The 26,412-nt window shown below is 39.0% G+C and overlaps 1 protein-coding gene across 6 annotated transcripts in view; it reads right to left on the reverse strand.

The window, feature by feature from the left end:
• Positions 1–26,412, reverse strand: part of STRN3 (striatin 3) — a 112,383-nt gene that overhangs the window by 77,559 nt on the left and 8,412 nt on the right. The window lies entirely within an intron of this gene.

The raw sequence follows: 26,412 nt of genomic DNA on the forward strand, positions 1-26,412 counted from the left end.
AGAGCTATTTATGCACCCATATTCAGAGCAGCACTATTCACAACACCCAATAAGTGAAAGCAACTCAAGCATCTATAATAGATGAATAAACTTTGGTATATGCATACAAAGGAATTTCAGCCTTAGAAAGGAAGGAAATTGGGCAGCCCAGGTGGCTCAGCGGTTTAGCACCGCCTTCAGCCCAGGGCATGATCCTGGAGAACCAGGATCAAGTCCCACATCCCTGCAGGTGGCTCTGCCTGTGTCTCTTGCTCTGTGTCTCTCACGAATAAATAAAATCTGGGGGGGGGGGGGGGGTAATTCTAACATATGCTACAACATTAATACATCATGAGAACATTGTACTAAGTGAAATAATCCAGTCATAAAAAGACAAATATTGTTATGATTTCACTTATATGAAGTCACTATACCCAAATTTATAGAAACATAAAGTAGAAGAGTTGTTGTCAGGGGCTAAGGGGAAGGGTAGATGGGATGCTATTGTTTAACATGCAAAATTTGTTTTACAAGATGAAAAAGGTTCTGGATGTTGGCTGCACAGCAATGTGAATACACAACAGCACTGAACTATAAATATAAACTTTAAATTTTATGTTATGTTTTCTTTTTTAAGATTTGAGAAAGAGAGAAAGCAAGGGGGAGGGGCAGAGGGAGAGGGAGAGAGTCTTAAGCAGACTGGGCACTGAGTATGGAGCACAATATAAGCCTTGATCTCATGACCTGAGCTGAAACCAAGAGTTGGACACTTAACCAACTGTGCCACTGAGGCACAGTTTTATGTGCCCTTATGTTTTCTAACATATACACACGTCCCAGGTATCCATTTACCTAGCTTCCAACGAGTATCAAATTTAAATATCTCCTTTCATCTCACCTCCTCTCTACATTTTCCCCATCTCCCTCCCCCGGTGATATATTTTAAAGCAATTTCCAGATATCTTACCTCACTCATAAGTACTTTTGTGTACTTTGGTAACAAATAAGGTTATCTCATATGAACAAAATGCCATTACCATACCTAATAAAATTAACAATTCTTTTTTATTGTCAAATAGCCAATCCAGGGGCACGTGGGTGGCTCAGCTGATTAAGCATCTGACTCTCAATTTCGGCTCAGGTCATGATCCCAGGGCCCTGATACTGGGCTCCACACTCAGCAAGAAGTCTGCTTAAGATTCTCTCCCTCTGCCCCTCCACCGTCTCCCTCAGTCTCATACATACATACATACATACATACATAAATCTTTAACAAAAAATAGCTAATCCATATCCCTATTTTCTCAAATGTCTCATCAACATATTTTTACAGATTTAAAAACTCTATTAGGTGGTTATTGTCTCTTAAGGGAGACAAATCTTAATAGCATGGAGAATTTTAAGTGAAAAAAGGAACATAGGAATAGAAAATATAATGCTTAGGAAAAAAAAGATCTAGACACCAAAGAGTACTTACTGTAAAATTGCAATGTTAAAGTGTGAAACAGGCAAAATTAATTTGTGATGATGAAAGTCAAAATAGAAGTTACTTATGGTTGGGAATGTTGATAAAGTAAAAACAAAATAGAAACCTCTGGGGCTCTGGTAATATTCTCCATCTTGACTCCATCTTGAGTGGTAGTTACATTGGTATATAAATTTGTAAAAATTCACCAAATTGTATATTTAAAATCACTAAGTGGATGTTGTATTTCAAATCTAGGGAAAATATATAAAAACGCCACTCATCTTTGTGAGAATTTATGTATTTATACAAAAATATCACTTATCATATACATATCCTAACACCAAAATAACAATATGGTTATCTCTGGGTGGTGAGATAAGTGAGTTTCAATTTCTTTTCTAGGCTTTTCCACAGTCTCCCCACAATTAAAACATTTTAAAATTAAGAATATTGCTATCAATCTAAACATTCCCTCTAAATGTTCATTTATCTTCTCTCTTCTTACATTGATAAAAATATAATGTTTTTCTCCCAATTTGTCTTCCTACTCCACATTTAGGCTTCAAAACAAAGGAGTATTAAAATCCAACTTTTCATCCCTGGCTAGAGAGAAATATAGAGCTTATAGTATACTTAGCATGCGCAACGTACTTGTCTAACTACTGAGGATCTATATACATACTTAGACACACCCTGTTTTCAACTCAGCTGCCAGGTATTCTTGCAGACTGTGTCACTCTTCCGTTCAAAACTGCAATGGCTGCCCATCTCACTCAAAAAAAAAAAAAAAAAAAAAAAAAAAAAAAGGCCTGAGTCCTTACAATGGTCAAGGGAGTCTTAGTAGTCTGGTCCTTTTTTTTTTTTTTTTTTTTTCTCTACATATCAGACCTCCTTTCCCACCACTCTCCCCTACACTTCACACCACCTCAACCACACTGGTCACCCTTACTAGTTTCTGAACACATCTAGCACCTACTTTTCTTAGGGACTTTATACTAACTGGTTGCAACGGCAATGAGTTCTTCCACCACGTAACTAACTCCTTTACTACATCTTTGCTCAAATGTCATCTTCTCAATGAGACCTAACTCTCCTTTCAAAAAGTACAAACTGTGGGGATCCCTGGGTGGCTCAACAGTTTGGCACCTGCCTTCGGCCCAAGGCGTAATCCTGGAGTCCCGGGATCGAGTTCCACACATCAGGCTTCCTGCATGGAGCCTGCTTCTCCTCTGTGTCTCTGCCTCTCTCTCTCTCTCTCTCTCTCTCTGTCTCTCATGAATAAATAAAATCTTAAAAAAAAAAAGTATAAACTGTTCCAAATCCCTGTATACCTCTATCCCTTACTGTTTCTTATCACAATAATCACTTTCAACAATCTTTTTTCATTTATTAAAATAATTTTTCAGTAACTTATTTGTATGTTATGCTTATTTCCTCCTGCCCTCAGACCCAAAAGACACTAAGTTCTGTGAAAGCAGGGGTATTTGAATATTTAGTTCTAAGTTACATCCCAAACATTTTTTTTTAATTTCCTTAAGTAATCTTTTTTTTTTTTAATTTTTATTTATTTATGATAGTCACAGAGAGAGAGAGAGAGGCGCAGAGACACAGGCAGAGGGAGAAGCAGGCTCCATGCACGGAGCCCGATGTGGGATTCGATCCCGGGTTTCCAGGATCTCGCCCTGGGCCAAAAAGGCAGGTGCCAAACCGCTGCGCCACCCAGGGATTCCTAATTTCCTTAAGTAAGCTTTACACCCAATGTAGGGCTCAAAATCACAACCCCAAAATCAAGTCACATGTCCTTCCAAATGAGCAAACCAGGCATTCCTATCCTAAGCATTTAGAATGGTGTCTGGCAACTAGCAGGTTAAGGAATGAGGGAAGGAAAAAAAGAAAATATCTGCGGAAGGTTTAATGACATACTCAGATGATAATCAGAAGGAAAATTACGATGGCAAATAATACTTTATTAAAATTATAAATTATAATTAGTGAATCATCTTCTCAAGAATAAAGACTCAGTAAAACCTCTATTGGTACTCAGCACAATTCATCATATTTAGTTTTATACACATATATTCCCCACATTAGAAAGCGTGTAAACTGTAGGGACACTTCGGTGGCTGTTGGTCTAGCAGCCAACTCTTGATTTTGGCTCAGGTCATTATCTCAGGGTTTGGGGATTGAGCCCTGCAATCAAGCTCCCCACTCAACAGGCAGTCTCCTTGAGATTCTCTTCCTCTGTTCCTCCCCACACTTGTGGTCTCTCAAATAAATCTCTCTTTAAAAACAAAGAGCAGCTATATGTAGTGGACACAATGTGCTGCCCAGATTCCCCTTCAGAAGTGAACAATTTCTGGCATGCCTGGGTGGCTCAGTCAAGCATCTGCTTTAGAGCTCAGGTCGTGGTCTCTGGGTCCTAGGATCAAGCCCCACTTAGGGCTTCCTGCTCAGCAGGGCATCTGCCTCTTCCTCTCCATCTCCCCAGCTTGTGCAAGTGCGCTCTCTCTCACATAAATAAATAAAACCTTAAAAAAAAAAAGGAATGAACAATTTTTTGTACAGCTGCGGGAAGTGCTGCTGGAAAACAGCCTTCACCTGTCACGGCCTTTTCAGGAATTGCCTCAATCTAAAAGATAGCTACTTGCTCAAGTGGCCTACATCAAGTAACTGATTAAAACAGAGGCATAAGGGCCCAGCACCTTTGGACAACTCAGTTATTCCAGGTTCAGAGCTTCCACGGCGTCAACTGCAACTTTTGTTGATACTACACCACAGCCCAACTTATCCTTTCTGCTTCTCCTTTACATTCTTTCTACAGATATTGATCCTAAAAACATCTCCTAATAAACTTCTGCATGCAAATAACCACCTCAGTTTCCCCAAGGAACCTAACTTACAGCCACTGGTGATGAGAATGGTCCAAGAAAGCAGGCTCTACAGTGAAGTTTTGGAGTCGGATCACCTAGCTGCCCAGCTTCAGGAAAACCCATCACTGGTGATGAGCAGAACGGGGAGACCCTTCCACAAAGGGGCAGTCAACTGTTAAAACTTTCACTGTTGGTAAACTGGGTAGTTTTCCAGTGAAAGGGAATGTGGATGCTAGCCAACCTTTTTTAAAGGACTAGGACTGTATTCTTCTTTGTTGTTATTATTTTATAATTTTTAAAAAATGGGGTATGACAAAAACAGGCAGGATCAGAACTGGATTTGTCCTGTGGGCCATGGGTTGCCAAATCCTGCACTAGAAGGTACAGTGAGTGCATTAGGCATTTAAGAAATATAAGGAAAACAGAAATAAAGACCATGAAATTAGGTTGCTGTTACTAAAGGCAATTAATCCTTTGGAAAAATGTAACAAGAGGTCAAAGTGAGCAATGGGGAATTAAAAGCTGTGAAAGAAAAGTTTTTGAACTGTCAAAGAAGGTTCTTAGGTACCATAAAAAGACACTCATCTCTAGCAGCAAAAGGCCACAGAAGGCTAAAGTCCAGGACCAGGTCTTAATCATGTGTGGAAGAGCTCCAAAGAAAGTTAAACTCTCAGAACAGGTCTGCTCTATCAAGGTTAAGTAATGAATAAGAAAAAAGAACTGGAACCCTGAAAAAAATGGGATGGGGAAATGGGTTGATTCACCTGAAAATCCTCAATCCTCGGGTCCCTAAGCTTGGAGAAGGAACCTACACATCCTTATTAAGTGTTGGTGTTACTCTTATCAGTAAGAGTAGCAGAGTAAAGACCTCAAGATTCTCTCCTTCGTAAAAGAAATTAGAACACTGGCAAAAGTTCTAACAATCACCTTTTTCGGAACTGTGGAAATTACAAAGGATTGCAGCGATTTGGGGAGTATTTATTCAACAAATTGGCTGAATTCTGCTAATACTGGCAAGCTCTGAAGTTTTGTAATTTGCCCTATTCTCATCACATCCCAGTTCCATGTAGCTGTGAAAACCAATGGCCTGAATTACAGTGAAAATTAGCACCCACCAGAGGGGCCAGAATAGGACTGGAGCTCCTTCAAAGTCCCACTCCCAGAGAACTGTCATTATTTGACATGCCTGGTGGTTCCCAGGAAGACTACTCTAGCAAAGCTGTCTTTATTTGACCCAACTCATCTAGTCCAAATAGCCTTGGTCTTGGGTGCCTATGGTCAAAAACAATTAGAGGCAACTGTCAAACATTGTGGCCCTAAATTTTAGGCTTTCTACAAGCAGAAAAAAATGCTAGAACAGAGGTGTAAACTACCTGGCTGAGTGTTAAAGGCATGTCCCAATATACACATGTAACTCCTCAGCAAAGACTGGAAGACTTACACGTTCCAGGCATCCAAGGAAATGTCTGCATATATATTAGCTTACAGCAACCACATACAACAAAAAAATACAGACTTTATGGTATTAGTTCCAAATCACTAAACAAACAATAGAGCAGGTGGAGGGAGAACAGTGAATATGAACTATCCTTAAGGAAGCCCAGACACTGAACTTCCCTAAACTAAGATTTTCAAACAATTATTTTGAATGTTAAAACTAAAGGAAACCATGTCTAAAGAACTGAAGGAGAAAAAAAGAATTGATGTCTCACCAAATTGAGAATGCCAACAGACAAAAATTATTTTTTTAAACAACCAAAGAGAAATTACAGATTTTGAGAAATACAACTAAAATGAAAAATTCAACAGAGGGACTCAACAGTAGATATAAGCTGTCATTAGAATCAGCAAACTTGAAGGCAGTTCAACTGAGATTAACCAGCTGGAGAAAAAGAACAAACGAATGAAGAAAAATGAACAGAGCCTCAGAAACCTTGGGATACCATTAAGGATACCAATGAATGCATAATGGAGAGATGAGAAAGAACAGAACAGAATATTTGAGTAAGAGCCCCAAATTTCCCAATTTGATTTTTTTTAAAAACTATTAATATACATATCCAAGAAGCTCAATGAATTTCAAGATTTCAAGCAACATAAACTCATAGATCTGCATCAACACATATCATAATCAAACTGTCAACAGCCAGTAAGAAAGGAAGTATCAAGAAAGAAGCAACTCATCACAAACAAGACCAACAGTTGATTTCTCAGAGAAACCATGGAGACAGTGGGATGATATAGTCAAAGTGGTGGAAAGAGTGTCAGCCAAGAATTCTATATCCAACAAATCTTTCTTCAAAACCGAAGGAGAAATTAAGACATTCCTGATAAACAAAAACTGAGAAAGCTTGTTACTAATAGACTACCTCTAAGACAACAACAACAACAAAACTGAAAGGAGTCCTTCAGGGTAAAATGAAAAGACACTAAGTGGTAATTCAAATCCATATGAAAAATAGAGCATTAGTACAGGTAACTTTCCAGGTAACTATAAAAAACACTAAGTATATTTTTTGTTTGTAACTATATTTTTCCTCATATGTGATTTTAAAAATCACCACATTCAGCAGATACTTGGAAATGCATTGAAAGTATACAATGGGGGCACCTGGGTGGCTCAGTTACTTAAGCATCTGCCTTTGGCTCAGGTAATGACCCAGGATCCTGGGATGGCGTCCCATACTGGACTCCCTCCCCAGTGGGAAGCCTGCTTCTCCCTCTCCCTCAGCTAGCCACTTCCCCTGCCTTGGTTCGCTCTCTCTCTGTCAAATTAAATAAATAAAACCTTAAAAAAAAAAAAAAACCCAGTATAAATGGATAGAGTGTTTGGGTGGCTCAGTGGTTGAGCATCTGCCTTTGGCCCAGGGCAAAACCCTGGGGTCCCGGGATCAAGTCCTACATTGGGCTCCCTGCACGGAGTCTGCTTCTGTCTCTGCCTGTGTCTCTGCCCGCCCCCCTCTCATGAACAAATAAATTCTTAAAAAAAAAAAAAAAAAAGAACTCAAAAGACTACAGTAAAAGAACAAGTTAAAATAGCACACCAAAAAATAAAATAAATTAAATTAAATTAAATGGCACACCAGAAAATATGTAACACAAAAGAAGGGGGGGGGCGTCTGGGCGGCTCAGTCAAGCATCTGCCTTCCGTTCAGGTCATGATCCCAGGGTCCTGGGATTAAGCCCCATATGGCATTGGGCTTCCTTGTGTCCCAGCATCAGGCTCCCTGCCCAGGAGGGAGTCTGCTTCTCCCTCTCCCTCTCCTGCCCATTCTCTCTCTGAAATGAATAATTTTTTTTTTTAAATAAGGAAAAGAGGGACAAAAGATATCCAAATATCCAATATTTAGCAATGAGGTCTTCCTCTATTTAAATAGTAATCTCTTACACACAAATCCATTCCTTATCACCTTTTTCTGCTTTACTTAACCTCAAGAGCACTTATCACCACCTAAGAACCTTTATTTTCTTTCTCTACCCAATAGAATCTAAACTTCAAGAGGGCAAGTGCTTTATTTTGCTTACAGCTTTACCCAAGGCACACACCTATTGAGTAGGTGCTTAACAAATAGCCAATGAATGAATATATAAATGAACAATCAGTCTTAGAGACATCTCCATTTTAACAGCAGCCTAAGAGAAAGGATTATGTGTGTACCTGTACGATTTGTAGATTTGGTAGCGGGAATATAAAGAACTTCCTGTCTGATGGGTTTCTATTTTCTGTTAAGTAGGAGGTAAAGACATCTGTTCAGTTAGAGGAAAAGGTGGAAGAGCTGAAGATTTACAGACAATAACTAGCTGCCTTGCATGCTTCTGTTGAAAATTTCTAAATCAGATTCAAATTCTGATTAGGTATAATTGGGCACTACTGCCTTATATCAGCAGTCACACCATTTCATGTAAAACTATCCACAAAAATTCATGCAGCCTTACAACTTAAGACAAAAAAACATTCAAGCTTAAAAAAAATCAATACCAAAAGAAATGAAAGCTGAGTCTTGAAGATGTATTTGCACATTCATGTTTTAACAGCATCAATTATAGTAGCTAAAGAGTAGGAGCAATCCAAGTGTCCATCAACAGACAAATGGATAAGCAAACTGTGGCATATATATACAACTGAATATATTATTTGGCCCTAAAAAGGAAGGAAATTTTGACATACGTTACATGGATGAACCTTGAGGACACAATGCTAAGTAAAATAAAACAGTCACAAAGAGACAATTGCTGAATGATTCCACACTTAAATGCTGTAGGTAAAGTAGTTAAATTCATGGAGACAGAAAGTAGAAGAAAGGTGGGTTATCAGGGACTGCATGGATGCGGAATGGGTAGTTATCATTTAATAGGCATGCAGCTTCAATTTTACAAGATGAAGTGTTCTGGAGGTGGACTGTGGTGATAGTTGCCCAATACTGAAGTATACTTAAAAATATCCAAGATGACAAATTTTGTATTTGTATTTTAGCACAGTTTTTTTAAATTAGGGGGTGGGGCACTTGGGTGGCTCAGCTGAACTCTTGGGTTCAGCTCAGGTCATCATCTCAGGATCAGGACATCAAACCCAAAGGGGAGCTCTGTGCTCAGTGTGGAGTCAGCTTAAGATTTTCTCTCCTCCTCTCCCTCTTTAAAGATGTTTATTTATTAGAGAGAGAAAAAACATAGGGAGGCGTGGGGGAGGGAGGAGCTGAGCAGAGAGCCTAATGCAGGGCTTTATCCCAGGACCCTGGGATCATGACCTGAGCTGAAGGCAGATACTTACCTGACAGTCACCCAGGCACCCCTAAATAAATCTTAAAATAGGAAGGAAAAAGTCAATTATAGTGTATTATGTATTAAAGGACAGCAAAAATCATATACCATTACTCTTAAAGAAAAAACCCACTTTTCTAGAGACTGAATTTAAATCCTCTGTACTCCATGTTTGTTTATACCAGACAGGCCAAAAGAAGCTAGAGGTTTGAGATACCCATTGCCTTTGAGAAGAAAATTTAAAAATGAATTGAACCTAATATATGCAAAAACTAGGATTTAAGGACACCAGAAACCGTGAAAACAATAGTACAGAGTACAAAGACACTATAAACCAGAAAAATACAGTATGGCTAAAGGAATAGCCAAAGGACAGTCAAGGAACTAAAGTTACTCTAAGGCTAGTAAAGTAGAAATAAAAATCTAGGAGAAAGTGATCGTATACTAATGGAAGACACAGGATTTAAGAAAGAGAATTCTGGGGATCCCTGGGTGGTGCAGCGGTTTGGCGCCTGCCTTTGGCCCAGGGCGCGATCCTGGAGATCCAGGATCGAATCCCACATCAGGCTCCCGGTGCATGGAGCCTGCTTCTCCCTCTGCCTATGTCTCTGCCTCTCTCTCTCTCTGTGACTATCATAAATAAAAATAAAAAAAAAAAAAAGAAAGAGAATTCTGGAAAGAACTGGTAGAAGACCTGAAGAAAACTAGACTCCAATAAAGTTCAGCAAAGATAGAATATTATCCTACAGGTAGGCTCAAAATAAAACGCAGCACAAGAATGATAAATTCTACATTTATATAGCTGAAATTTCAGAAAAGTACAATGATGGGCATCTGAAACCACTATAAATCTGCACAGGAAGTTATCTGCAGAAGTCAGAGAATTATAACCTCAGAGAACCAATTATAAACAATTAAAGATCTAAGAAAACAAACCTATGGGAAGGCTAAAGCAGATTAAAAGCCACTATTAATGACTTAAAAATAAATATTAGGTAAGCCTTTCTAAAGAAGGGCAATAAATTTTAAGAAAAAAGGGTAAAAACATCTCATAGCTACCATGTAGCCTTATAGTATCTCACTCTTAAGCATGCACAGCTAGTCTTAATGGTCACCAATATTTGAGGAAAGCACAAAGTAATGAAGGGGAGAAGCAAAAAAACAAAAAACAAAAAACAAAAACAACAACAACAAAAAAACAGAAACCCCACTATGCTAAAAACAATAATAATAATCCATTAAACAAAAACAAAATACTACTCCTTAAAAGTTTAGATAAGAACATGCTTTTTTTACAGGGGTGCCTGGGTGGCTCATATGGTTGAGCGTCTGCCTTTGGCTCAGGTCATGATCTCTAGGGTCCTGGGATCAAGCCCCATGTTGGGCTGCTAGCTCAGTTGGGAGTCAGCTTCTCCCTCTGCCTCTCCTCCTGATTGTGCTCTGTGTCTCTTTGTGTCAAATGAGTAAAAAATCTTTATTAAAAAAAGAAAAAATGCTTTTTACAAATTTAAGATAATAGGACTGAAAACTATACTTGAATAAAGTATCTCAGAAAACAGACCAAAAGGGGGCTACCTGGGTGGCTCAGTGGCTGAGTGTCAACCTTGAGCTCAGGTAGTGATCCCTAGAACCTGGGATCGAGTCCCGCATCTGGCTCCCTGTCCCACATCAGGCTCCCCCCAGGGAGCCTGCTTCTCCCTGTGCTTATATCTCTGCCCCTCGGTCTCTCATGAATAAATAAATAAAATCTTTAAAAATAAATAAAAATGTAAAAATTTTTTTAAAAAGACCAAAAGGAAAAGAAAAACAGAAAAGAGAAGAAAAATGTTAAGTCAGAATGCCTATCATCAACAGAAAATGGGCCCTGATAACTTGGAACTACAATAACACTTCTCAAAAAAGATTAGCACTGCCGCACCCTAAAAGAGTGTTTGAAAATGTCAGGGGATGGGTTCCCTGGGTGGTGCACCCAGGTAGCCCCCTTTTGGTCTGTTTGCTGAGATACTTTATTCAACTATAGTTTTCAGTCCTATTATCTTAAATTTGTAAAAAGCATTTTTTCTTTTTTTAATAAAGATTTTTTACTCAATTGACACAGAGAGAGACAGAGCACAAGCAGGAGGAGAGGCAGAGGGAGAAGCTGACTCCCAACTGAGCTAGCAGCCCAACATGGGGCTTGATCCCAGGACCCTAGAGATCATGACCTGAGCCAAAGGCAGACGCTCAACCATATGAGCCACCCAGGCACGCCTGCCTTTGGCCCAGGACGCAATCCTAGAGACCCAGGATCGAATCCCATGTCGGGCTCCCGGTGCATGGAGCCTGCTTCTCCCTCTGCCTATGTCTCTGCCTCTCTCTCTCTCTCTGTGTGACTATAAGAAGAAAGGAAAGGGAAGGGGAAGGGAAGGAAAAAGTCAGGGGATGATTCTAGTTGTCCTAATAACTAACGGATTATACTGGCATTTAGTATCTGGGTGCCAAGGTGCTCAAATCCCTACAAGCACAATACAGTCTAACACAAAAACAGTAACTACCTAAATGCCTACAGTGCCCTCTATTGAGAAATACTTACCATGGAGTGAAAGAATTCTCTTAGTGCCTGACACAATATGCATTTTCATAAAATTAATGACACCAGGATAAACCACAGATACCTAGGAAAAAATTCAAGTTACCCATAAAAAAAGAATCCAGAATAAGAACAGCATCAAACTCTTCAAAAGCAACACTGAAAGTTCAAAGACAAGAAAATGGCCTCAAAATGCTGATGGAAATTTACTTTGAGTCAAACTACCAATCAAGTGTGAGACTAAAATAAATTTTTTTTTAAATACACAGGTCCCTAAAATTTACCTCCTTTGTCATAACTTTTCTCAAGAAACAATCAGAACATTTCTGCAAAAACAAGAACTAAGCCAAGAAAAGAGTTGGAATGGGATCCAGTTTTTAAAAAGGTCGGGGACTCCCCACTGAAGAACAGTGGACAGAAGTTTCAAAATAACTTTGTAATAAACATAACAGCTCACAGAAATTTCAAAAATAAAATCACTCTGTACAAGTCTTAAGAACAAGCCTAGAGACAGGGGAGGGGCAAGATGGCAGAAGAGTATGGGTCCTCAACTCACCTGGCCCCATAAACTTACCTAGGTAACTTTCAAAATATCCTGAACACCTATGAATTTGACCTGAGATTTAAAGAGACAACAGCTGGAATGCGACAAAAAAGTTTTTCCTTCTAACAAGATGGGAAGGTGAAAAAAAAAAAAAAAAAAAAAGAATAAAGTGGGTAAGGGAACCCCGACTAGCAGGCTAAAGCAGAGCTGCAAAAGCCTCCAGGGCTGGAAAGCCCAGCCCAGTAGAAGCGGGAACTTTAAAAAGTTTTCCATGACAGAAAAGTGCTTAGCAAAGAAATCAGGCAGAATCACAGGAGGTGCCATGAAGCCTCAAGATTCCTGGAGTCACTTTAAGAGGAGGGGCACCCAAGGAAAAGCTCACCGCAAACCGTGGTCCCATACTGGTAAAATGCTGGAGCACTGCAGCCCTCAGGGGCATTTGGGAGAAGCCAGTTAGGCAGGCTGGCTCTGGAGGCTGCCTTTATCCTAGAGGCTGGCAACGGATGGAGTGGCTGTACTCTGTTCCCTTTGGGAGAGGCCATCCCTGGGAGCGCAGGTCTAGCGGCACAGGGCCCTGAATCTTAGGGCACCCAAGCGGACAAAACTGGCAATCCTTTGTTCCCCCTGGGACAGGCAGAAGCAGGAAGGGCACATGAAATTGAGAACTCTCCTGCCACTGGGCACCCTGCAAGCTGTGCAGATCAGTGCACCCACGCCTGCCCCCAGGAGCATCTAGGCCAGTGTGGACTTAGACACTGCAGTTAGTTACTTGTGGGAGCTGGAATGCAAAGCTAGAAATCTGGCCGTTGCCATTTTTGTTTTTCCTCTTTGTTTCATCTTGTCTGGGAGAGGTGGGGCCTCACAGGATAAACAGCTCATACTGAGCCTAGTACCTGGCAAGGGGCAGGGCATCTCCACCCAGGCACAGACACCTGAGAATCAGTGCAACAGACCCCTCCTCAGAAGAACCGCTGGAAGTACAAGGGAAAAAAGCAAGTTTACTTAACAAGCAGCACTAGAAAGCCTCAGGACTGAGGGAAAATAGTATACAGAACTAAAGCGTTTTTCTTTTTTTTTCTTTTCTTTTTCCATTATGACTCGTATTTATATCAGACTAAAATTTCCAGTATTTTTTCTCTTTTCCCACCCTAACTACAATATTTTACCAACTCTTCATTTTTAAGTTTTTTCCTTTTTGGTTTTCATCTTTCTACAATTACATGTCTTAGATATATTTTTCATTTCTGGATTCCTTTCAATGTATTCAATTTAATTTTGGTAGATATACGAGTTATGTGTATTTGTTTTTTTCTGCCTCGTTTAATTTTACAATGGTGAAAGTTAGTACCTTCTAAAACACAGCCAACATACACCCAGAACCAAGTGGAACACCGTGTTGGTTCATTCTGTGAGATTATATTCTCTCTTCCTTCCCATTCTGCCCCCCTCTTTTATCATATGTTTGTGGACAATGTTGGGGCTTTATAGAAGTATTGCTGATTTATATAAATTTGGGATTGAGCATCTTCTAACATACAGAACAAAATACACTCAAAACAAAGAGGCTCATCCTCCTCTAGGACCCCTCAGGTAGACTATATTCTCTCTCCACTACCAATTCCTCACCACTATCCCCTCCCTGATTTTTCCTCTTTTCTTTAATGTCCTTTTTTTTTTTTTTTTTTTGGTCATCTTTTTTTTAGTTTCTGGCCTTTAATTTTTACTACTGTATTTATAATTTTTTTTCACATTAGTGGTCCTTTTGTTTTATTTTGTTCTGTTCTTTTTATTTTATTTTCTGGTCTCTGATCTCTTCAGAATCATCTAGGGTATATTTTACTTAGGTCGTCGTTGATATTTTTGACTCAGCCCATTCATACAGCCACGCTGCACTGGACAAAATGACTAGAAGGAAGAATTCATCATAAAATAAAGAACCAGAAACAATACTCTCTGCCACACAGAGAATTTGGATTTAAATACGATATCAGAGGCACCTGGGTGGCTTAGTGGTTGGGCATCTGCCTTTGGCTCAGGGTGTGGGGACCCCGGGGCCCGGGATCGAGTCCCGCATCGGGCTCCCTGCATGGAGCCTGCTTCTCTTCTCCCTCTGCCTGTGTCTCTGCCTCTGTGTGTCTCTTATGAATAGATAAATAAAATCATAATAAAATAAAATAAATAAAATAAAATAAAATAAATAAAATAAAATAAAACAAATACATACATACATACGACGTCAGGGCAGCCCCAGTAGCTCAGCAGTTTAGCGCTGCCTTTAGCCCAGGGCCTGATGCTGGAGACCCAGGATCAAGTCCCATGTCAGGCTCCCTGCATGGAGCCTGTTTCTCCCTCTGCCTGTGTCTCTGCCACCACCACCCACCGCCATGTCTTTCATGAATAAATACGTAAAATCTTTAAAAATCAATCGGAAATTCAACTCAGAAGTACAATTATAAAGCTACTGATGGCTCTGGAAAAAAGTATAAAGGACTCTAGAGACTTTGTTACTGCAGAATTGAGATCTAATCATGCAGAAATTTAAAAATCGATTAAATGAGATGCAATCCAAACTGGATGTTCTGCTAGGGTTAATGAGGTGAAAGAAAGAGTGACTGACATAGAAGACAAATTGATGGCAAGGAAGGAAGCTGAAGAAGAAAGAAAAACAATTAAGAGTCCACGAGGAAAGGCTTAGGGAAATAAATGATAGCTTGAGAAGGAAAAATATATGTCTAATTGGGATTCCAGAGGATAATGAGAGGACCACAAAGTATCATTTGAACAAATCAAAGCTGAGAACTTCCCTAATCTGGGGAAGGAAACAGGCAATTCAGATTCAAGATATAGGAGGACCCCCCCCAAAAAAAATCAATAAAAACTGTTCGACGCCTCAACATTTAATAGTGAAACTTGCAAATCCCAAAGACAAAGAGAAAATCCTTAAAGCAGCAAGAGACAAGAGACTCTTAACTCATATGGGGAGAAATATTAGATTAAAGCAGACCCCTCCACAGAGACCTGGCAGGCCAGAAAGGACTGGCAGGATATACTCAGGGTCCTAAATGAGAAGAACATGCAGCCAAGAATACCCAGCAAGGCTGTCATTCAGAATAGAAAGAGATAAAGAGCTTCCACGATGGACAGAAACTGAAACAACATGTGGCCACCAAACCGGCTCTGTAAGAAATATTAAGAGGGACCCTGTAAAAGAAAGAAGGAGCCCAAAGAAACAATCCACAAATACAGGAACTGAATAGGTAATACGATGATACTAAATTCATATCTTTCAATAGTTACTCTGAACGTGAATGGACTAAATGATCCCATCAAAAACACTGGGTTTCGGACAGGATAAAAAAAGCAAGACCCATCTATAAGCTGTCTACAAGTGACTCATTTTAGACCAAAGGAATCTCCAGTCTGAAAACGAAGGAGTGAAGAACAATTTACCATTCAAATGGTCCTCAGAAGAAAGCTAGGGTAGCAATCCTCATATCAGATAAATTAGAGTTTATCCCAAAGACTCTAGTAAGAGATGAAGAGGGACACTATATCATACCTAACGGGTCTATCCAACAACAAGAAGACCTAACAATCATTAATATTTATGCCCTTAATGTGGGAGCTACCGCGTATATTAATTAATACCCAAAGTAAAGAGATACTTAGATAATAACATACTAATAGGAGACTTCAACATGGCACTTTCTGCAAATAACAGATCTTCTAAGCATAACATCACCAAAGAAACAGGGCCTTAAATGATACCCTGGACCAAATAGATTTCACAGATATATACAGAATTTTCCATCCAAATGCAACTGAATACGCATTTTTCTCAAGTGCACATGGAACTTTCTCCAGAATAGACCACATACTGGGTCACAAATCATGTCTCAACTGATACCAAAAGATTGGGAGTGTCCCTTGCATATTTTCAGACCACAATGCTTTGAAACTAGAACTCAATCACAAGAAGAAATCTGGAAGAAACTCAAACACATGGAGGTTAAACAGCATCCTACTAAAAGATGAATGGGTGAAACAGGAAATTAGAGGTGAATTAAAAAGATTCATGGGAACTAATGAAAATGATGATGCAGCTGTTCAAAATCTTTGGGATACAGCAAAAGCAGTTCTAAGAGGGAAATACATTGCAATACAAGCCTCCCTCAAAAAAATTGGAAAAAGTCAAATACACAAGCTAACCTTGCACCTAAAGAAATTGGGAGAAAGAATGGTAAGGAAAGCCTACACCAAACAGAAGAAAAGAGATAATAAAGATTCGAGCAGAACTCAATGACATAGAGACAAGAAGAACTGTAGAACAGATCAACAAAAGCAAGAATTGGTTCTTTGAAAGAATTAATAAGATAGATAAACCCCTAGCAAGACTTATTAAAAAGAAAAAAGACTCAAATTAATAAAATCACAAATGAAAGAGGAGAGATCACATCCAATACCAAGAAAATACAAATGATTTTAAAAACATATTATGAGGACAAATTAGGCAACCTAGGAGAAATGGATGCATTTCTGGAAAACCGCAAATTACCAAAACTGGGACAGGAAGAAATAGAAAACCTGAACAGGCCAATAATCAAGCAAGGAAATTGAAGCAGTCATTAAAAACTTCCCAAGACACAAAAGTCCAGAGCCAGATGGCTTCCTGGGGAATTCTATCAAATGTTTAAAGACATAATACCTATTCTACTAAAGCTGTTTCGAAGGATAGAAAGGGATGGAATACTTCCAAACTCGTTTTATGAGGCCAGCATTACCTTGAATCCAAAACCAAAGACCCCACCAAAATGGAGAATTATAGACCAATATCTCTGATGAACTTGGATACAAAATTTCTCACCAAGGTACAAACCAATAAGATCCAACACGACATTAAGAGGATTATTCAGCATGACCAAGTGGGATTATCCCCAGGATGCAAGGATGGTTCAACACTTGCAAAACAATCAACATGATAGATCATATCAATAAAAGAAAAAACAAAAACTGTATGTTTCTCTCAATAGATACAGAGAAAACATTTGACAAAATACAGCATCCATTCCTGATTAAAACTCTTCAAAATGTAGGGATAGAGGAAACATTCCTCAATATCTTAAAAGGCATTTATGAAAGGCCCAGAGCGAATATCATTCTCAATGGGGAAACACTGAGAGCCTTTCCCCTAAAATCAGGAACACGACAGGGATGTCCACTCTCACCACTGCTATTCAACATAGTACTAGAAGTCCTAGCCTCAGCAATCAGACAACAAAAAGAAATAAAAGGCATTCGAATTGGCAAAGAAGAAGTCAAACTCTCCCTCTTTGCAGATGACATGATATTGTATATAGAAAACCGAAAAGACCACTCCAAGATTGCTGGAACTCATACAGCTCAAACCAGCAATGTGGCAGGATACAAAATCAATGTACAGAAATCAGTTGCATTTCTATATACTAACAATGAGACTGAAGAAAGAGAAATTAAGGAATCAATCCCATAAGATACCTAGGAATAAACCTAACCAAAGAGGTAAAGGATCTATACTCTAAAAACAACAGAATACTTATGAAAGAAACTGAGGAAGACACAAGAGATGGAAAAACATTTCATGCTCATGGATTGGAAGAATAAATATTGTGAAAATGTTTATACTACCCAGGGCTATTTACACATTCAATGCAATCCCTATCAAAATACCATGGACTGGGGATCCCTGGGTGGCTCAGTGGTTTAGCGCCTGCCTTTGGCCCAGGGCGCGATCTTGGAGTCCCGGGATCGAGTCCCACATCAGGCTCCCGGCATGGAGCCTGCTTCTCCCTCCTCCTGTGTCTCTGCCCCCCCCCATAAATAAATAAATAAATCTTCAAAAAAATAAATAAAAAATAATACCATGGACTTTCTTCACAGAGTTGTAACAAATAACCTTAAGATTTGTTTGGAATCAGAAAAGACCCTAAATAGACAGAGGAATATTGAAAACCAATGCCAGGGGCACCACCATGCTGGATTTCAAGCTGTATTACAAAGATGTGATCATCAAGACAGTATGGTACTGGCACAAAAACAGACACATAGGTCAATGGAACAGAACAGAGAACCCAGAAATGAATCCTCAACTCTATGGTTAACTAATCTTTGATGAAGCAAGAAAGAATATCCAAGGTAAAAAAGAGTCTCTTCAACAAATGGTGTTGGGAAAACTGAACAGTCACTTGTAGAAGAATTAAACTGGACCACTTTCTTACACCATACACAAAAATAAACTCAAAAAGGATGAAATACCTAAATATGAGACAGGAATCCATCAAAATCCTAGAGGAGAACACAGGCAACAACCTTTTTGAACTTGCCCACAGTAACTTCTTGCAAGATACATCTACAAGGGCAGCCCTGGTGGCTCAGCAGTTTGGCGCTGCCTTCAGTCCAGGGTGTGATCCTGAAGACCCAGGATCGAGTCTCTACAGAATGGGAGAAGATATTTGCAAATGACATATCAGATAAAGGGCTAATATCCAAGATCTATAAAGAACTTATCAAACTCAACACCCAAGAAACAATCCAGTCATGAAAAGGGCAAAAGACAAATAGAAATTTCACCAAAGACACACACACAGCCAACAAGCATATGAGAAAATGCTCTGCATCACTAGCCAGCAGGGAAATACAAATCAAAACCACAATGAGATACCACCACACACCAGTGAGAATGGTGAAAACTAACAAGACAAGAAACAATAATTGTTGGAGAGGATGTGGAGAAAAGGGGAACCCTCTTGCACTGTTGGTGGGAATGCATGCAGCTGTAGCCACTCTGGAAAACAGTCTGGAGGTTCCTCGAGAAGTTAAAAATAGAGCTACCCTACCACTCAGCAATTACATCACTGGGTATTTACCCCAAAGATGCAGATGAAGTGAAATGCCAGGACACCTGCACCCCAATGTTCATAGCAGCAATGTCCACAATAGCCAAACTGTGGAAGGAGCCACGATGTCCTTCGACAGATGAATGGATAAAGGAGATGTGGTGTATATATCCACATAATGGACTATTACTCAGCCATCAGAAAGGACGAATACCCACCATTTGCTTCGACATGGATGGAACTGGAGGGTATTAGTAACTCAATCAAAGAAGAACAATCATCATATGGTTTCACTCATATGGGGAACTAAGAAATAGTGAAGAGATTATAAGGGAAAGGAGGGGAGCTGAGTGAGAAAAATTAGAGAGGAAGACAGACCATGAGAGACTCCTAACTCTGGGAAACAAAGGGTTGCAAGAGGGGAGGTGGCCAGGGGGTTGGGGTAACTGGGTGATAGCAATGAGGATCCTGGGCACTTGATGGGATGAGCACTGGATGTTACACTATATGTTGGCAAACTGAACTTAAACAAAAACAAATGTAAAAAAAAAAAAAAAAAAAGTGGGGCCGCCCAGGGGGCTCAGGAGTTTAGCGGTTTAGCGCTGCCTTCAGCCCAGGGCATGATCCTGGAGACCCGGGATCGAGTCCCATGTCAGGATCCCTGCATGGAGCCTGCTTCTCCCTCTGCTTGTGTCTCTGCTTCTCTCTCTCTCTCTCTCTCTCTCTCTCTCTCTCTCTCTCTGTCTCTCATGAATAAATAAAATCTTTAAAAAAAAAAAAAGAGAGAGAGAGAGAGAGAGAGAAAGAACAAGCCTAGATCAAAGGGACTGACAGTCCTTCTTACCCCTCTCCCTTCAGCAGCAGAACTGATAGATACATATAGATGCACTCTCACTGAGTTTGAAAACCGTGACAACTAAGACCTTTACAAAAAAAAAAAAGCAATAAATACACAGAAAACGAAATACGTAAAAAGAGACAGCAAACAAGAAAAACAAAAAATCTACAGAAAAGCATTCACTTGATTCACAATTTATTATTTACATGGTAATAATAATGTAAATCTAAAGATTTAACTAATTTTATTACATTGAAATAGAGTGAAAGGAGATAAAAAGAGGTGTGATAAATCCTCTTCTACAACAGGAAGTTAAAAGATAATGTAAAATATTGTCAGATGTGATAGTGTATATTTAAAAATAAGGAAGTAATTATCAGAATTGATAGTGTTGCTTCCGGAAAGCGGGAGAGACACAGGTTGGGTAGACGCCAAACTATCTTGGTCATAAGCATTCTAGTATTCATGTGTCTCTAAGCAAAATTAATTTGAGAAATGACAGTATTTCATAAATATAACATTTCATGCTATTAAGAAATTAGGCAGATTTATGTATATTGAAATAGCACATCTATGATAAATTATGAGTTTATTTTATTAATATATTCAGTCAACAATCATATCACTACCAAGCATTTTTCTAGGTACTGAACGTGAATGGATATGAAATGATCCATATAAATACACACATATAGCTAGCTGTATATCAGTTTCTAACCTCAGCATTACTGACATGGACTGCATAATTTTTTTATTTGGGGGTGTGGGGAGGTTTAGAGAACTGTCCACTGTCCTGTGCATGTTTTTACAACATTCCTGACCTCTTTCTACTAAATGTCTGTAACACCCATCCACACCTCTGGTTTGTGATAAACAAAAACATCTCCAGACACTGCCACATGTCCCAGGAGAGCAAATGAGCAAAATTGACCCCAGGTGAGAATCACTGTTGTGTTTGTATAGAAAAAGTTCTGGGGGCTCAGACAATAAACATGTGACTCTTGGTTCTCAGAGCTGGTTGCATTTGAGCTCTACATTGGGCACAGAGATTACATAAAAAACTGAAAAAAAAAAAAAAAAAAAAGGAAAAAGTTCTGAAATGATATATACCCAAAGAGATAGTAGTTTTGTGACTGAAAGTAAAATTAGCAAAAAAAGTCACTGACATTCCTGTAATTTGATTTTCATATAAATTTGTTATTTATTTAAACATTATAAACACAGAAACTTAAAAGCAACTAAATACAACCACAAAACAAAAATTTTAATCATAAATCTTAATAGAGTATATTTGTCAGTTTTTTTTTTAAGATTTTATTTATTTATTCATGAGAGAGAGAGAGAGAGAGAGAGAGAGGCGTGCCGAGGCAGAGGGAGATGCAGGCTCCATGTGGGGAGCCCGACATAGGATTCAATCCTGGGTCTCCAGGATCACGCCCTGGGCTGAAGGCGGTGCTAAACCGCTGAGCCACCCGGGATGCCCTATTTGTCAGTTTTTTAAAAATCAGTAATAAAAGGAAATGGGGAAAAGATAAATATGTAAATTCATTAAAAAATACTAATAAGTTTAGGGGCACCTGCCTGGCTTAGTTGGTGGAGTATGTGACTCTTGATCTTAGGGTCATGAGTTCAAGCTCCACATTGGGCATAACAGCTTACTTGAAGAAGAAAAAAAAAACTGGTAAATTTAACCTGCTGTTTCATGAGTGTTTTTCAACAGTAACTATATAGACATAAAATCCATATCTGAAATACCCGAGAGGAGCCTGCTTCTCCCTCTATGTCTCTGCCTCTTTCCTTCTGTGTCTCTCATGAATAAATAAAATCTTAAAAAAAAAAAATGAAATAAGGAAAAACAATAAAGTTGCCAGTAATCTCATCACCCAAAAATCACAAAGGTATCTTAAATAGTTTATTCTGTATTTTTCAACATTTTTATAAAGTTGATTTAGCACGTAATATGGAATTCTTTCATTTTTAGTTTATCATAACCATTGTGTAGTGATTCAATGTTCTTCATAAAAATCATTATAATTAAAAATTATCACCTCCCCAATCTTTGCATTAATCTCAAGCAGAGATTAATTTTAATTGAAGTAGTGATTTCTCTTATACTCCATTTCCCAGGAGGTGAAGAAGCAAATAAATAATTTTATTTTTACAATAAAAAACAAAAAAACAAAGCTTGGTTTCATTTATCAAATGAGAGGGCCAAAGAATAGTTTACTACTGAGATGTCATTCCCAACTTGTGGGCTTTTTTCCCTATTATGTACTACAAAAATTACAATTCAGCTTCTTGTAGCTAACAGCTTAATGGAATCCTCAGCAACTTTACTCATTTGTATTTTTTTTAAAGTAAATCCTATACCCAACGTGGGGCTCAAACTCGTGACCCCGTAATTAAGAGTTGCATGCTCTACAAATTGAGCCGGCTAGGCACCTCAACTTCACTCATTTAACAGTAACAAATATTTATGCAAATACCTGTCATATATCAGGCCCTTTACTGTCACATTGGGTATATATATATGAGTTTAAAAAAGGGGGGGGGGGGGGTAAGATTCTTCTCCGTTCACAATCCATCCAAAAGGGGAAAATGAGCAAAACCATTAAGTCTAAAATTACAAATTACATTAAAGGCTAGAAGAAAATGATCTGGGTGCAGTGATACATGTGAAGTATAAAGATTCCTAAGTACTGATTTTCTAGAATTTCAATCCATACCCTCACCTCCTTTTAAAATATAATTTTAAGGAAGTATGGTCCAATTCTTAAATGTTAGTCTGGGCCACTCTAAAATTATTTTAATAACTGAGACAACTGTTGGATATTATTATACTCATCCACTGTTTATCGTTAGCTAGATCTTCTATCATCCCACCCCATTTTTTCTATTTCACCTTTTTCTTTGTTTTGCCTTTCTCCTACATTCTCTAGGATTTCAGTAACAGACTTCCAGTTTAAAAGAGCCAATCTTGGGCAGCCCAGTGGCTCAGTGGTTTAGCGCCGCCTTCAGCCCGGTTCATGATCCTGGAGACCTCGGATCGAGTCCCAGGTCGGGCTCCCTGGATGGAGCCTGCTTCTCCCTCTGCCTGTGTCTCTGCCTCTCTCCCTCTCTCTCTCTGTGTCTTTCATGAATAAAGAAAGAAAATCTTAAAAAAATAAAATAAAATAAAAGAGCTAATCTCTGGTTAGCAGTTTTCAAAGCTAAAATATTCATGCCCTCTAATTTAAATTCAGATTTAAAAGCAAACCATGATATAAAACATTAAATTTCTATTTTATAAGTGCTAATTACTCTAACAAAACAAAAAGCAAATACAATAGTTTATTTTGAGGCAACAAGGTTGGTTGCTCACACATTTAAGAACATAGTTACAAATGCTGCTATGTGAGGGGATCCCTGGGTGGCTCAGAGGTTTAGCCCCTGCCTTTGGCCCAGGGCGTGATCCTAGAGTCCCGGGATCACGTCCCACCTTGGGCTCCCAGCATGGAGCCTGCTTCTCCCTCTGCCTGTGTCTCTGCCTATCATAAATAAATAAATAAATAAATAAATAAATAAATAAATAAGTAAGTAAGTAAGTAAGTAAGTAAGTAAGTAAATAAATAAATAAATAAATAAATAAATAAATAAATAAATAAAATGCTATGTGAAAACTTAACACAACCAGCCAGGAATAACAAAGTAGCTAAATCAACTATGGCTAGTCCACATGATAGAATACTATGTAGTTGTTAGAAAAAAGTGAAAATGTTCTCTACTGAAAGGTTTTAATTATTTACTCACAAGAAACATACATAGAGGGAGGCAGACACAAAGGCAGAGGGAGAAGCAGGCTTCCTGTAGGGAGCCTGGTGTGGGACTTGATCCCAGAATCCAGGGATCCCGACTGGAGCCGAAGGCAGACACTCAACCACTGGGCCAGCCAGGTGCCCCTCCCTATTGAAAGGTTCAGAATTGGGATCCCTGGGTGGCGCAGGGGTTTGGCGCCTGCCTTTGGCCCAGAGCGCGATCCTGGAGACCTGGGATCAAATCCCACATCAGGCTCCCGGTGCATGGAGCCTGCTTCTCCCTCTGCCTGTGTCTCTGCCTCTCTCTCTCTCTCCCTGTGTGACTATCATAAAAAAATAAAAAATCTAAAAAAAAAAAAAAAGAAAGGTTCAGAATTATTTCCAAGAAATGTTAAACAAAAAAAGTGAAAAATAGGGTAGTGTATATTTGCTTATATCTATTTGCATAAAAAAGTAAGAATACACATAGTACCAACTAAAGTGGTTAATAATGTGGAATCAAGGATGGACAGGCATATGGTTAAGTACGAGACTTAGGGACGCCTGGGGGGGGGTGGGGGGGTGGAGCAGAGACACAAGCAGAGGGAGAAGCAGGCTCCATGCAGGGAGCCTGCCATGGGACTGGATCCTGGGTCTCCAGGATCACACCCCGGGCTGAAGATGGCGCTAAACCGCTAAGCCACCAGGGCTGCCCAATAAGTATTTTAAAAACCTTTTTACAAAGTCTACCTGAAGATGATCCAAATTTTCACCATAAGTCTATAACTGCTTCAGTTAGTTTTTTATATCTTGTCACACTGAGCCTATCCATTAGTCACTTGTTTACAATTCTTTACCACTTAGGTGGTCCCAATGAACACTAGATACTGCTATTAACTTAAAATGGCAGTAACACATTGCTCAAAAGCAACTCAGCAGCTCCTGACTCCATTTCCTACTGTTGTATGTTGAACAAGTTATTTAACCTTTTGTCTATGTTTCCTTCTCTCTAAAATGGAAATAAGTATACCTATGATTTAGGCATGGTATGAAAGAATGATTCAATGATTCCTCACACACAGAAAACTGATTAAATGTTAGCAGATGTTATTATTCATATAGTCCTTTTATGGACATGTAAAGCTTTCATCTGTGTAATCAAACACCACAGTATGTTTCTAACAAATCCAACAAAAATTCATAGCATACTGAAAATCAGTAAACTCCTCTTAAGGGTAGCTTCAATGCACTGGAAAGCAGAAAAGCAAAAATAACAAAAAATAAAAGTGCAAAAATAGAGTAAATACAGTGCAAGTCACTCTGAATGCACAGAAAGGAGTGATATATTGCTGAAGTTTAAAATATCAATAGGAGGAATGAGGATTTTGAAGGGAGAGGTGTTAGAGAAATGAATTATACCAAATCATTAATAACGTTTGATCATGCAGGTTCCCAAACCTGGCTGATAACCAGAATTACCAGGTATATATTTTAAAAACAAAAGATTCCACCTCCAACTCCTTAATCACAATGACAAGGGAGGGAATATGGGAATCTGTATTTTTAAAGCATCCCAGGTAATTATGATCATTAAGTAAGTTTGGGAGCCACCACAGGTCTCACTATCTTACAATTAGAGACTTTACAAGTATCTCCAGATAAAATAAATTTAATCATTGCCTTTGGTAACTGTAAAGCCAAAGGCAAAGTGATTTTACAATTAGTCATTCCTGGGCGCCTGGGTGGTTCAGTCTGTTAAAAGCCTGCCTTTGGTTCAGGTCATGATCTCAGGGTCCTGGGATGGAGCCCCGTGTAGGGCTCCCTGCTCTCCGGGGTGTCTGCTTCTCTTCTGCCTCTCCCTCTGTTCTCAAATAAAAATCTTTTTAAAAAAGCAACCATTCATCCTTTTAGATTAAGCCATTAAAGAATATTTAAGGTAAGCATATAGTAAGTGTTCTAAGTAATAGTGTGGCTGCCATTTACTGAAAAATTGACTAGAAACAATGCCCAACATCATTCCATTCAAAAACCAGGAAAATGTCAAGAGGGAAGAGAATAGAGAATATAATTTAAAAATGGGCAAAAGATCTGAAAAGACACCTCACCAAAAAAGATATGCTTATCTTTTGGAAAATAAACATATGAAAAATGTCGAAGATTCTATGGCATTAGGGAATTGCAGATTAAACCAAGATACCACTACAACATATTAGAATGACTAAAATCCAAAACACGGACATCAAATGCTGACAAGAATGTGACACAAGAATTCTTTTTTTTTTTTAATTTTTTTTTTATTTATTTATGATAGTCACAGAGAGAGAGAGAGAGAGAGAGGCAGAGACACAGGCAGAGGGAGAAGCAGACTCCATGCACCGAGAGCCCGATGTGGGATTCGATCCCGGGTCTCCAGGATCGCGCCCTGGGCCAAAGGCAGGCGCTAACCCACTGCGCCACCCAGGGATCCCTGACACAAGAATTCTTGTTCATTGCTGGTAGGAATGCAAAAAGGTACAGACACTTTGAAAGACTGTTTGGCAGTTTCTTAAAAATTAAACATACTCTTATTATACAATCCAGCAAGCAAGTTCTGTTATTTATCTAAATTACCTGAAAACTTATGTCCACACAAAAACCTGCACATGAATGTTTATTCATAATTGCCAAATTATGGCATTGCTGGAAGCAGCAATGACATCCTTCAGTATATTCAGCACTAAAAAGACCAAGCCACAAAAAGC

Source organism: Canis lupus, chromosome 8 (genome assembly GCF_003254725.2).
Source record: "Canis lupus dingo isolate Sandy chromosome 8, ASM325472v2, whole genome shotgun sequence".
NCBI lineage: Eukaryota > Metazoa > Chordata > Mammalia > Carnivora > Canidae > Canis > Canis lupus.